The 11,427-nt window shown below is 39.9% G+C and overlaps 1 protein-coding gene across 12 annotated transcripts in view; it reads left to right on the top strand.

Moving 5' to 3' along the window:
- The window catches only part of LOC139753364 (uncharacterized), a 45,436-nt gene that overhangs the window by 13,541 nt on the left and 20,468 nt on the right, over positions 1-11,427 (top strand). Inside the window, exon 1 of one of the 12 annotated variants that reach the window (XM_071669747.1) lies at positions 524-546. The exons of 7 other annotated variants lie outside the window; for them this stretch is intronic. The gene's annotated coding sequence lies outside the window, so the exon portion shown is untranslated. Of the gene's footprint in view, positions 1-523; positions 547-2,529; positions 2,639-2,673; positions 2,695-2,722; positions 3,017-11,427 lie in introns of those variants that run through there. 4 more of the 12 variants (XM_071669743.1, XM_071669752.1, XM_071669745.1 and 1 more) reach the window with 4 other exon arrangements.

Below are 11,427 nucleotides of genomic sequence, written 5' to 3'. Positions count from 1 at the left end.
TTGCTCCAGCCACCTGATGAGGTCTGCCTTCCTGGTGGCTGTGGTAGGGTATCGACTCTCCTCCGTCAGCTGGCTGTGGTATGGTGCATTGTCTAGCACAAGTACCGATGGCTCTGGCAGTGAAGGAAGGAGCTGCGTTATTAGCCATCGCAGGAACAGTTCGGCATTCATTTTTCCATGGTAATCACCCTGGTTGGTCTTGGCTGGGTAGCACAGGTATGAGCCGTCAACAAAGCCTTCGTCCGTGCCACCTGCGACCACTACAAATCGCTCCTCTTCACCAGGTGGTACCTGACGACTGTACGTGGTGTTGCTTGGAGCCTGTGTGGTATCTACCTACTCCCTACTGTGGCCCATCCTGGTGGTAAACCACGTCTCATCCACATGTACCACCTTCCTTCCCTCCTCTCGGTGGCGCTGTAGAGCCCGGAGAGCGTCACTCCGACGACACACGACGTCCAGCGATTCCCTCCTTGCATCTTTCGCTGTGACAGTCTGTATTGAAATCCCATGGTGTGCAGGATCCATCAAACTGTTGTGTCAGTGGTATCCTCCGGGAGGATACCATGTGTTTTCAGGTCGGCTGATATAACTCTCAGTGTTAAATGTTGTTTTTCCGAAAACTTCTTGTGGATGTGGCGCCGTATTGCACCGAGTAATCACAAACAGCCGATGTAGGTGGTGGTGGTGGTGCCGGTGTGGAAGGGGAGGCTGTGGTGGTGGTGGTGTTGACTATGACCCTCACTCTTGACACAGTCATGCCCACGATGTGCGCAACTCGCTCGTAAGGCCTGTGTGCATAAAAATTAATGTTATGCTACACATTTCGTCTCACCTCACTATGATAATTAATATGACATTGCGACACATTACAGTCTGCTTTACTTTCATATTTCATATGTATATAAATGTAATAATGTATGTTCGAACCAGAATATATTGTGTACGCACCTATTCAAACTTATGTACGTTCTACCGCGGGTGCATTCACGTTTATACAACATGACAAGACGAAGAACAAACGCTGTCCTGCATCCACGGGGGAAGAAGGACAACATTGTTGCTGATGATGACCGCGCCTCGGCAGTCGCTAGAGTTGTAGCCTCGGGATGGGGGTACCCCATACCTCAGAGAGAGGGGGAGGGGATATGGGGGACTGTGGATATTATATCAAGGCATATATTTCTTATTTAAAAACGTAAAGAACACATGAAGTACCCATAAACGATTTCGTTTGGTTGTCCAAAACCAAAACTGACTTCATCCTTCTGGTCGCCGTCGACACGTCGGTTATTAACAACGGGACTACCTGTTGCTTTCATGGTTGTTCGATGCACTCTAGTTTTCACGTCCACACACAATAACTGTATTGCATATTATTACTAATGTATGATACGTATAATACGTATATACATACTGTCATACCTATTATTGATGTACGTAATTAGAATACGACAAAATCAAATAAAGACAGTGGATGGTGTAAATATGGCGTAGGCTTAATATCAGTCAGTAAACTCCTCACACAGCACATATAGCAATTTGTTATGTCAGCCATAGATTAGGCCCGGGTGTTAAGGATGGTGTGCTGAAATATCATACTGATACAACCATTCGTTTGGCAGAAATTTGTGAAAACCAGCGTTTGTCCGCCGCTGAAACGTATAGCATTAACAAAATCATTGTGAGACTTGACAAAACACGAAAAAAAAAGAAAAACTGGCAGTTTGTTTTCTGTCTTAATGGATTAACTGTCCTCTGTCCCTTGTAAATCGCGAATATCGCAATTTGGTTGGTCTCTAAATGTACTACTGTCCTCTGCCCTTTGTATATCGCCAGCATCGGATATAATTGAAAGTGTGAGGAATCTACTACAAGCTAGTGAATACTGAGAAATGGAGTGTAGATGAGCGAAGCCATAGGAAGACCTGTGAATTGTTGGCTATGATTAACGAACGGTGACCGCGATTCCGGTGGACAGAGCGACATGTAGCAAATATCTCATTTTTGGGTGTTCAGGAGGAAAAGTAAGAAATTGAATAGGGAATGTAAAGAGGGGAAATAATGGGAGATAATCAGAGACTATGTAGATGTAGTAATACTGGTTTATTTGAATGTATAGAATTTAATTAATCTCTTATCACCTATATCTGCGCTCACTCTTTAACCTGGCGAAAGGCCTACATTGGGTTGTAGTTAACTCTTGGACTGGTGTTTGATATTAGCTGTGACAAATGGTTGCAATATTGTGAGTTGTGAGTGTTACTACAGCATACTGTCAAGGTGTAATGTACTGGTCAGCGAGATTATAGTGGAAAATTGTCGTACGATTACAGGCTGAACATGTTATTAAGGAAAGTATTGTGTGTTTAAGCACTCCTGTTTGGCGTTATCGTGGGACTTTCAAGATTTTTGTATTCTGTCGTTAGTAATGGGAATGTCAGACGATGTTCCTTGCGAAAGAATCTTGGAAGTGAATAATTGGAGTTTTGTTTATTGGCGGATTTTCAAAAAAAAAAAAAAAAACCCTTGCTGCGTCCCTCAGGCGTCAGCTGACCAAATGTAAACATCACGCGTTTGGGAGCTTCGGTCATTCACGGGTCCTCTTCTAACATATTACTACGGTTGAGAATATCGGGTAAATACCTAGTGAAAACTTCAGAGGTCTAACACGTGACATGGTGAATATCTCAGGTGAATACCTGGTGAAGTCTTCGGAGGTCTAACACGTGATACTTAGTGAAAACTTTAGAGGCCTAACACGTGACATGGTGAATATCTCGGGTGAATACCCGGTGAAGTCTTCGGAGGCCTAACACGTGACATGGTTAATATCTCGGGTGAATACATGATGAAACCTTCAAGAGATCTAACACATGACAGGCTGAATATCTCTGGTGAATACATCCCCGGGCCCAGGCTGCTGGATTGGGTCATAGGTCGATCGAGTTGTTGGAAGCCACAGCCCTTAGCCCACTTATTCCCCTCAGCCTGGCTGGTCTGGTACGCTTTTTAGGTACTTGTCCAATACGCTCTTGATTTTTTTCTACTGTGCATCTTAAGCAGTTTCTGATGGTAGATGGCATGGTGTTGATGAGTCAGGCCTGGATGATTAAGGTGTTCTCCCTTTTCGTGCATTTGCACCTTTTAGATTTCAGAGGTAGTATTTTTACAAAGTCCCATGCCTGTTGTGCCAGTAGGAGTTCATATCTGAATATAAGTCGGAACTATACCTATATACGTTTACACTCCAGGGAATATAGCCTCTGAGTAGCCTCTGAGATTTCAGAGTCCCAGTACCACATTAACATTGACTATTAGATCTCAACTTTTTTTATTTTCAAATTCTGCATTTTCACCTGCCTTGTTGGGTGATGTTGGAATGCAGTAATATTCAGTTTGTTAAGAATGAGTTCCTTGAAAAGTATCATTAGTTTTGCTTCTGTGTCAAAGTCCATAGGATCCAGCCCTCCATCCATCTGCATAAGGCAACTGTTTTGTTTTGTTAGCAGAAGGTTATATTTTTAAACATTATTATTACTAGGTCTTTTACATTATTCAGTTGGCTTATGATAGCATCTGTGTCTGTCTAGTATTCAGTGGTGTTGATTTCCTCATTTCCCCCATACTGGAGGAGTTAAAACTTGTCTCCATTGAAAAGTAAGTTGTCTCTTTTCCAGTTGAAGTCTTCATTTATGCCTCTTTGTAGTCTCTCAACACCTGTTAATGTGATTTTCGTGCTTATTCTTGCACCATCTTCAAATGATGATACGAAACTGTGGCTTGTGTTCGCGTCATTCTCAGATACAAGAGTAAGGAATAGGAAGGGTGCAAGGACACCTTTGCGGGCTGAGGTTTTTGCTTTCGAAGCACTGAAGATAGCATGATTTGCCAAGTTTATCCATCCTCCATTTGAAGGCATGAATATATGCATGCATTTACTACCTCTTCGGGGGGGGGGGGGTTACTCCTGTAATTTAATGCTCTGCGTACAAATGAATTTTTCCTGCTTTGCCCTAAGTGTCCTCTTGTGTCATTGTTATGAAGATTAGTGAAATCAGGTGCTCATGGTTCATATTTCTTGTTCAAGGTTTAGATCTCAATCATACCCCTTCTTAATCTTCAGAATTTTTAGTGCTGGTATGTTACATCATTAAATCCATTTTTTAGAGCAGTTTTATCACCCTTGAAGTATTAAGCCCAGACCCAATTTGTATACTATGATTGAAGTCTAATTGAAGCCTTGTAAAGTGGTATAAAGCTCTCCATCCAGATTTGTATATGTTGTAATTCCATGATTTTCTTACCCAGTCTTTTTGTTGTAAACTCAACATCAGCTGTATCGACTAGTACTTCCATCATATCCCTTACGTGCTCATTATCTTACTAAGTTAATTCTGATCTTAAGATAAATTTTCATAAGTGAGATGTGCATATTCTACTTGTATTTTGTGTGTTCCATTATTATGGAATCATTATTGCTACTATAAAGAATGATATAAAAGTGGTATTTTCCTTTTTTACTTGTTGGTGGAAAGGAAAGCTGATGAGGAAGAGGAAAAATATGGGGTTAGATAATAAATAAGTAAAGTACCTGTGAAAATGAAAACATAAAGATAACCTGCCTATTGTAATGCTACATATGCCTTGTGGGCTCTTTTATTGTTGAAGTTTTATTGTTATCAAAACATATACTTCATTCAACTGTGCCATGATCATTTCATTCAGAAGGTTACAGTCAGTTGAGATGTCTATAGAGGTACAGGAATATACCTCTTCTGTGGGACATCTAATTAGAATGAATTTGAACCCGATACCATTATAGGCATCTGACCTCGCCGAACATATTTGCAAAACTCAGGTTCATTCAGATTCAGAGGTTACTACATATGGCAGCATTCAGTGGAATGCATCACTTATAAAGGAAATCATGTATTTCTAGACCCTTCCTACAAGTTTTCATGTTGTATTACAGGTTCATTCAATTTGTAAATTGACTTCAAAACTGATAAAGCTATGGAATCTGAATAACAGCCAGGCTCATGTCATGCTATGCATGGGGACATTATAAAATCATGTTGAGGTTCCATAGGCTTCCTTCCTTTTCATTTATATTTGCTAGATTTGAGTGAGTGTTATGGATTCATTCATTACATTTTCAACTGTTCATTGTTGGCATTTTTACCCTGCAGTTTGTCTGATTTATCTGTGCTTCAGAGTCCTATCCACTTTATGAGAACTTGTAATTGATGGAGGTAATTGTGCTAGACATAAAACCCTGTACTTCATATCAGCTTCACACAATGAAAGGAATCTATTGGTGCTAATTTATTTACATACTATAATCCAGAAAATGCACTACCATATTCTAAAATATTACCAATCTGATGAGGATTATCCGTCAAATGAAAAAAATCATATTTTTCATTTTTATAATTCTTTCATTAACATTTGTAAATACATTCTTCACCAAGGGACAGGTTAAGAATTTTTCTTGAGCTTCAGCTGGGCTTAGTCAAAGTTTCAAGTGGATATTTAGAACCTGATTTGTTTGCACATCAGGTACATATTTGTAGGAATCTCAGTTATTGCAGTAAATTTTCATCTGTATTGTAAGTGACACAAGGGATAAGGAATATCTACATAGGTAGTTAAGGGAACTTAGAGTATCAGGGGATGATATTTTCCATAAGATAAGTAGTGGGATGAGTAAACCTGGTGAAATATTGTATAAGTAAGATTTTTAGAATATCAGGTAGACTTAAGCCTTTGAAAGAATTTGTGACTGTCCAGGGCTTTAAGGTGCCAATAGACATGTAAAGAGAATAAGTGAAATGGTCCAGAAATGCAAAGGGTGGGTACAGGAACAAACTGAGAGTTGTGTTGCCAGGAGGAATGTATTGTATGCAGTGTCAAAGTACTGGTGCCTGGAGTAGAGCATCATGTGTCAGACATTACTGGTGCTGGGAATAATGCTTCTTAGGCTATGTCAGAAGATGCTGGTACTTTTTTATTTATTGTAGTGGAAGTTATTAATGCCAGAAGTAATGTCTATGACATGACAGGAGTAGTGTAATGAGTCATATGTTATAGTAGGTGATAATGTGAAGAGTATTGTATATCTTCCTAGAATGGGAGGCACTGGTGCCAGTGATGCATTATATGCAAGAGTGGGGAACACTCTTAGAAGATGCTGTCAGAAGATGCTTGTGCTTCTTTATACTAGAGTGGAAGTTGGTAATGCCAGAAGTAGTGTTTATAACGTCAGGAGTATGACTCATATTCTACGAGAAAAGGAGACAGTGCAAGGAATGATGTATCATTTCCTAGAATGGGAGGCACTGCTGCTAAGTGTAGCGCATTGTATGCTGGTCACAGGAAAATGCATCTTTTGCTAGAGTAGGAAGTACTGATGCCAAAAGTAATGAGTTTATCATGTGGCATGGTGCCAATAATAAATCTTACTGTATGGCAAAAATTACATGAGCATTGGAGCCTTGCATGTGCCAGTTGAGACTTTAGAGACAAAAAGACCAAACAGTCAACAGCTTTTACAGTCAAAACTGAAGTGAAATCATTGGAAGCCAAAGAAAACTTGCAGTAACATATCCCCCCCCCTGCATTACATTGATGTATGGTTCTTGTATCACAAGTTAGTGAAGATACCAGTCAGGCTTTGTACATGTCTGCAGTGAGTTTGATGGATACTCTTGTTGGTGGGTTTCAACACATGGATCATATAGGGAGATGACATCAAACATTTTCTGCAGGTCAAAGGAAATGGAGTGAAAGTATAGATTTTGTAAAACCATAGTGAGTGAAAGAAGAAATTATACTACATTGTGCTGTGGATATGGAGGGGAAAAAGACTGGAAAATGTGAGGGAATTTAAGTATCTGGGAGCTGCCTTGGGTAAGTGTGATGATATAGAAGGAGAGATAAGGGAGAGAGCAGTACAGGGTAGAAGAGTCATTGGATCCCTTAATAGAATATTGAAGGGTAAAGGTGTAAGTATGAAAGTGAAGAGAGGATTAAGGGACAGCATAGTCCTCCCAACCCTGACCTATGCAGTCAAGACATGGATGTGAAATGAGGCTCAGAGGTCAAGAATCCAGGATGTGGAAATAAGCTATTTGAGCAGAGCATGTGGTGTGACTAAATGGAATTCAGGAAGAATTGAAAGGGTGTATGAGAGATGTGGTATGGCAAGAAATGCAAAGGGAATGAATTATGGTGATAGAATGGGTGAAACATGATACTTTGAGGTGGTTTGCACTCGTGGAAAGAATGCAAGATTTGGGAGTTTACAAGGAGAGTGTGTGATAGTACAATCAAAGGGGTTGATGTGAGTGTAAGACCACCAGTGACATGGGCAAATATGGTGGAGGAATACTAGAAGGAGAGAAGCAGAGGAAGAATGCATAGAATTGTATAAGTGAGGGAGGCATGTGAGGTCAGGAACAAGTGGAGACTTTTGCCATGGCCACCCCTTGATGGGAGTTTCTGGAGGGAACAGGCATCATAGATGTAGATAGATAGATAGACAAAGTGAAGACTAAGGCCGGGTGAATGGATTGCTTCTGCATTAGAGCTTGTGTTCTAATCACTGTGTGAGGACTTACCCTTAAGCTACTCCCATTACCCTCTAATGATGTGTAAAGGACTAATTCCACCATTATGTGATACTTTGAAGCTTCCTGCCATTGTTTGAAATCCTGTGTGATGTTATTTCAAATGTCTTAATTGGAAAAAATAGTGCACGTCTCAGTCACAGTGGCATGGAGAGCGAGTGCAGACCCTGAGGTATACAACTACACCAGCTTTTCCCCACTCCCTCTTCTGAAATATGGTCCTGGCAGTGTTCTTAAGTAACCTTTTTCTTTCCCTTTTTAACTTTTTAAAGAAATTATGAAGAGAAAACCTCTAACAATCAGGACAGCAACAAGCTCATAAAGAAAGCATAATGCATGTAGTGTGTTATGTAACAAAAACAAAATGAGGATGAGAGTTTTTGCTTTATATTTGAATTAGAATCAAGTGGGCTTTGAAAAAAGAGGACCACAGGCTCAGGGCTAGGCTCTTCAGCAGCGATCTTTCCCCACCTTCTCTAGGCCTGCTTGGTCATTAACAATAGTACATAAAAGAGAGTGCACAGGTATTGCTTTGGCATGATGCAATATGTCATCACTCACCTTTTTTGTAGTTAGTTTTAGAATGAGCAAGCATATTCAGGCCCTCATTCAATCACTCCTACCATGTCCTCTAACACTGCCCACCATACCATCCCTCACCACCACCATCACTGCCTTCCTCCTTGGCTGTCACAATCACCCAAAATGGGAAAATGACAGGTTAAGTTGTTGGAACTGCTGAACAATATTATATGGAAAATGACAGGTTAAGTTGTTGGAACTACTGAACAATAGTTTTGCCTTTCTGGGTATTGTGGGCATAAATACTTACAAGATTTTTTCCAAAAAGACAGGGCTATTACATTTTGCTCCGCAGGAAAATAAAGGATTACAAAGAATAAGTTGTTCAAGTTATTTGCTATGCAGTGTTATGTATGAGGTGAAGAGCTTGTATGTTTGTGAACTGAAAGCCAACAGTCCACATGTAAGTGAGGCAGAAAGGAAAGGCAGCTACCTGAACGAACTTTGTGACACTTGACAATCAGTGAAGTGCTTTCTCACTGCACAGATGTCAGTAACCCTCACAATTCCATGGTGGGTTGTATCAGTAATATACCTCCTTGTCATTGGTTGCTAGCCACTGATTAAGAATGTGTATCACTAGTACCTCCTTCTGTAAATAGGGAGGGTTGGTTACAGCCATACAGAGTGCCAGCACTTCAATGTCTGTCAAGTGTCACTCCTTTGGCCCAGGTAGCTGTCTTTTCTTTCTGCTTCACCCACATGTGGGCTGTTGGCTTAAAGTCCAGAGACACGCAGTCTCTCCAACTCTTTAACAATAGTTGATAACCCTTAACTTACATAACTCATTCTTCATAACTATTTTTCCATTCATTGAGCACTACATGTTAGCCTTGCATTTTGGCAAAATTTCATCATAAGCACTCACAGGTAAGTTCTTTCTGGCCACCATTTCTTGAATGTTGGAATGGCATTTTTCAGTGGTTCCAGTCACTCATCCCCTAATTTTTTTTCATTCATACTTTCCATATTACTGGCACAATCTTCCTGATTAAAGTGAGAATGTATGTGTAGGTATGCATTCCTAAGAAAAAAAAAAGATATGTAGTACATCTGCCCACCTACCTCATTGCAGTATTTTTAAAACTGATGTATGGAAAGTATACTACTCTCATAGGTTTTTTTCTATACTTATGGAAATACACAAATGTTCCAAAAAGAAATATATTTTTCTAATTTTTTTATATTTTTCAGAGTAAATTCAAATATATTTTAGCAATGTTGGTTCATGAATGATGCTGGTTATTAAGTGGTACTGATTCAGGGAATACTTGTTTAAGGAGGTTCTACTAGTAGCTCTTCCTTTTGTCATGGTTAGAGTTAGAGGCAAGGATATGAAAAAATATGTAAAGAAATAAGGGCTAGGGGCAAGGTATGAGAAAATATCAGGACATAAGGGCTAGAGGCAGGAGTACAAGAAAATGTATTAGGACAAGGGCTAGAGGCCAGGATATGAGAATGTATTAGGATCCTACATAAGGGTTAGAGGCATGTGTATGAGAAAGTGTTTGGGGACATTAAGGCTGAAGGCAGGGATATGACAAAATGTTAGGATAATTGGGCTAAAGGCACGGGTATGAGAAAGTTTTAAGGACATAAGTACTAAAGGAAAGGGTATGATAAAGTGAGTTAGGATATAAGGCTTAGAGGCAAAAGTATGAGAAAGTATGTTAGGACATGAGGGTAAGAGGCAAGGGTATGAGAAAGTATTAGAACACAAGGCTAGAGGCAGAAGTATGAGAAAGTGTGTCAGGACATAATAGTTAGAGGCAAGGGTATTAGAAAGCATTAAGATAGAAGGGTTAGAGGCAAGGGTATGAGAAAATGTGTTGGGTCTTAAGGGTTTGGGGCAAGGGTATGAGTAAATGTGTTTGAACAAGGGTTAGAGACAAAGACATGAGAAAGTATTAGGGCATAAGTGCTAGAGGCATGGGTATGAGAAAGTATTTTGGGACATAAGGGCCAGAGGCAAGGGTATGAGAAAATGTTTTGGGACATAAGGGCTGGAGGCAAGGATGAGAAAATGTTTTGGGTCTTAAGGGCTGGAGACGAGTATGAGAAAGTGTGTTAGGACATAAGGGCTAGAGGCAAGGGTATGAGAAAGTGTGTTGGAACATAAGAGCTGGAGGTAAGGGTATGAAAATGTGTTCTGGGACATAAGGGTTCAGAGGTTGGGGTATGAGAATGTATTTTGGGACATAAGGGCCAGAGGCAAGGGTATGAGAATGTGTTTTGGGACAAAATAGCTTGAGGTAAGGGTACAAGAGTGTGTTTTAGGACATAATGGGTCAGAGGCAAGGGTATGAGAAAATAAAACCTGGGAAGAAATGAAACCTTCCTTTGGAGGCTTTTGTGGGTCAGGTTGGTTTGGATAGCTCCCAGACTTTCATTTCTGTAATAACATAAAATTCTTGTAAGGACACAGAAGCTATGGGGATGATGCAAGATTTTTTCTTAACCGCTGTTTCCCATGTTAGCAAGATAGCGACTGGGATAGACAAAGAAAGGCTGCATCCGCTTACATCCATTCTTTAGCTGTCATGATTAATGCACTGAAACCACAGCTTTATATCAACAACCAGGCCCCACACATCTTTTCAAGATTTACCCTGGATGCTTCACATTTCTTGGTTGTTAGAATTAAGTCCAGAGAGAGTAAGGGCCATGTCATTCAACTCCAAAAAGAGTGTTCACCAGAAAAATAGTGAATGTACGTTGGGATATTGGGGAAATTTTGATCAGGCCATGTGTACAATTTAAAAGATACCTTATTGATTAATTGATTTATTTTTCAAAAAGGTATTTGATATTTGAACTGTATATGAAGAATTATTATAAAAGCTAAATGCATGATTTTTAAAAAACATCTATATCACATCTTAATTCTCTTTTTATGTGGACGAGCTGAACTTATATTTCTGTGTTATTCTGTTAACATTTGGTGGTCATTTTGAAAAAGGCAAACTGAAGGAGATGGTCCAGGTTGATGTTAGTAAGTTGGGTCCTGCCTTTATTCTTTATGAACTTGTTGCAAGTTATGTGTGGATGGACCCAAAAGGATATAGCTAGAATATTTTTGTCTCAGAATACTAGAGGAGGGTTTTTGTCATCTAGAAGCATTCTCCAGACTTTTCTCTAGATTTTTCCTTGGAACATGCCCTCTAGTTATGTCTTACTGCAAGTCAGTTGGTAGATTTTCTAACCCATATACTGT

This window comes from Panulirus ornatus, chromosome 14 (genome assembly GCF_036320965.1).
Source record: "Panulirus ornatus isolate Po-2019 chromosome 14, ASM3632096v1, whole genome shotgun sequence".
Classification (NCBI taxonomy): Eukaryota; Metazoa; Arthropoda; class Malacostraca; order Decapoda; family Palinuridae; genus Panulirus; species Panulirus ornatus.
This window is presented reverse-complemented; position numbering and strand designations above follow the sequence as displayed.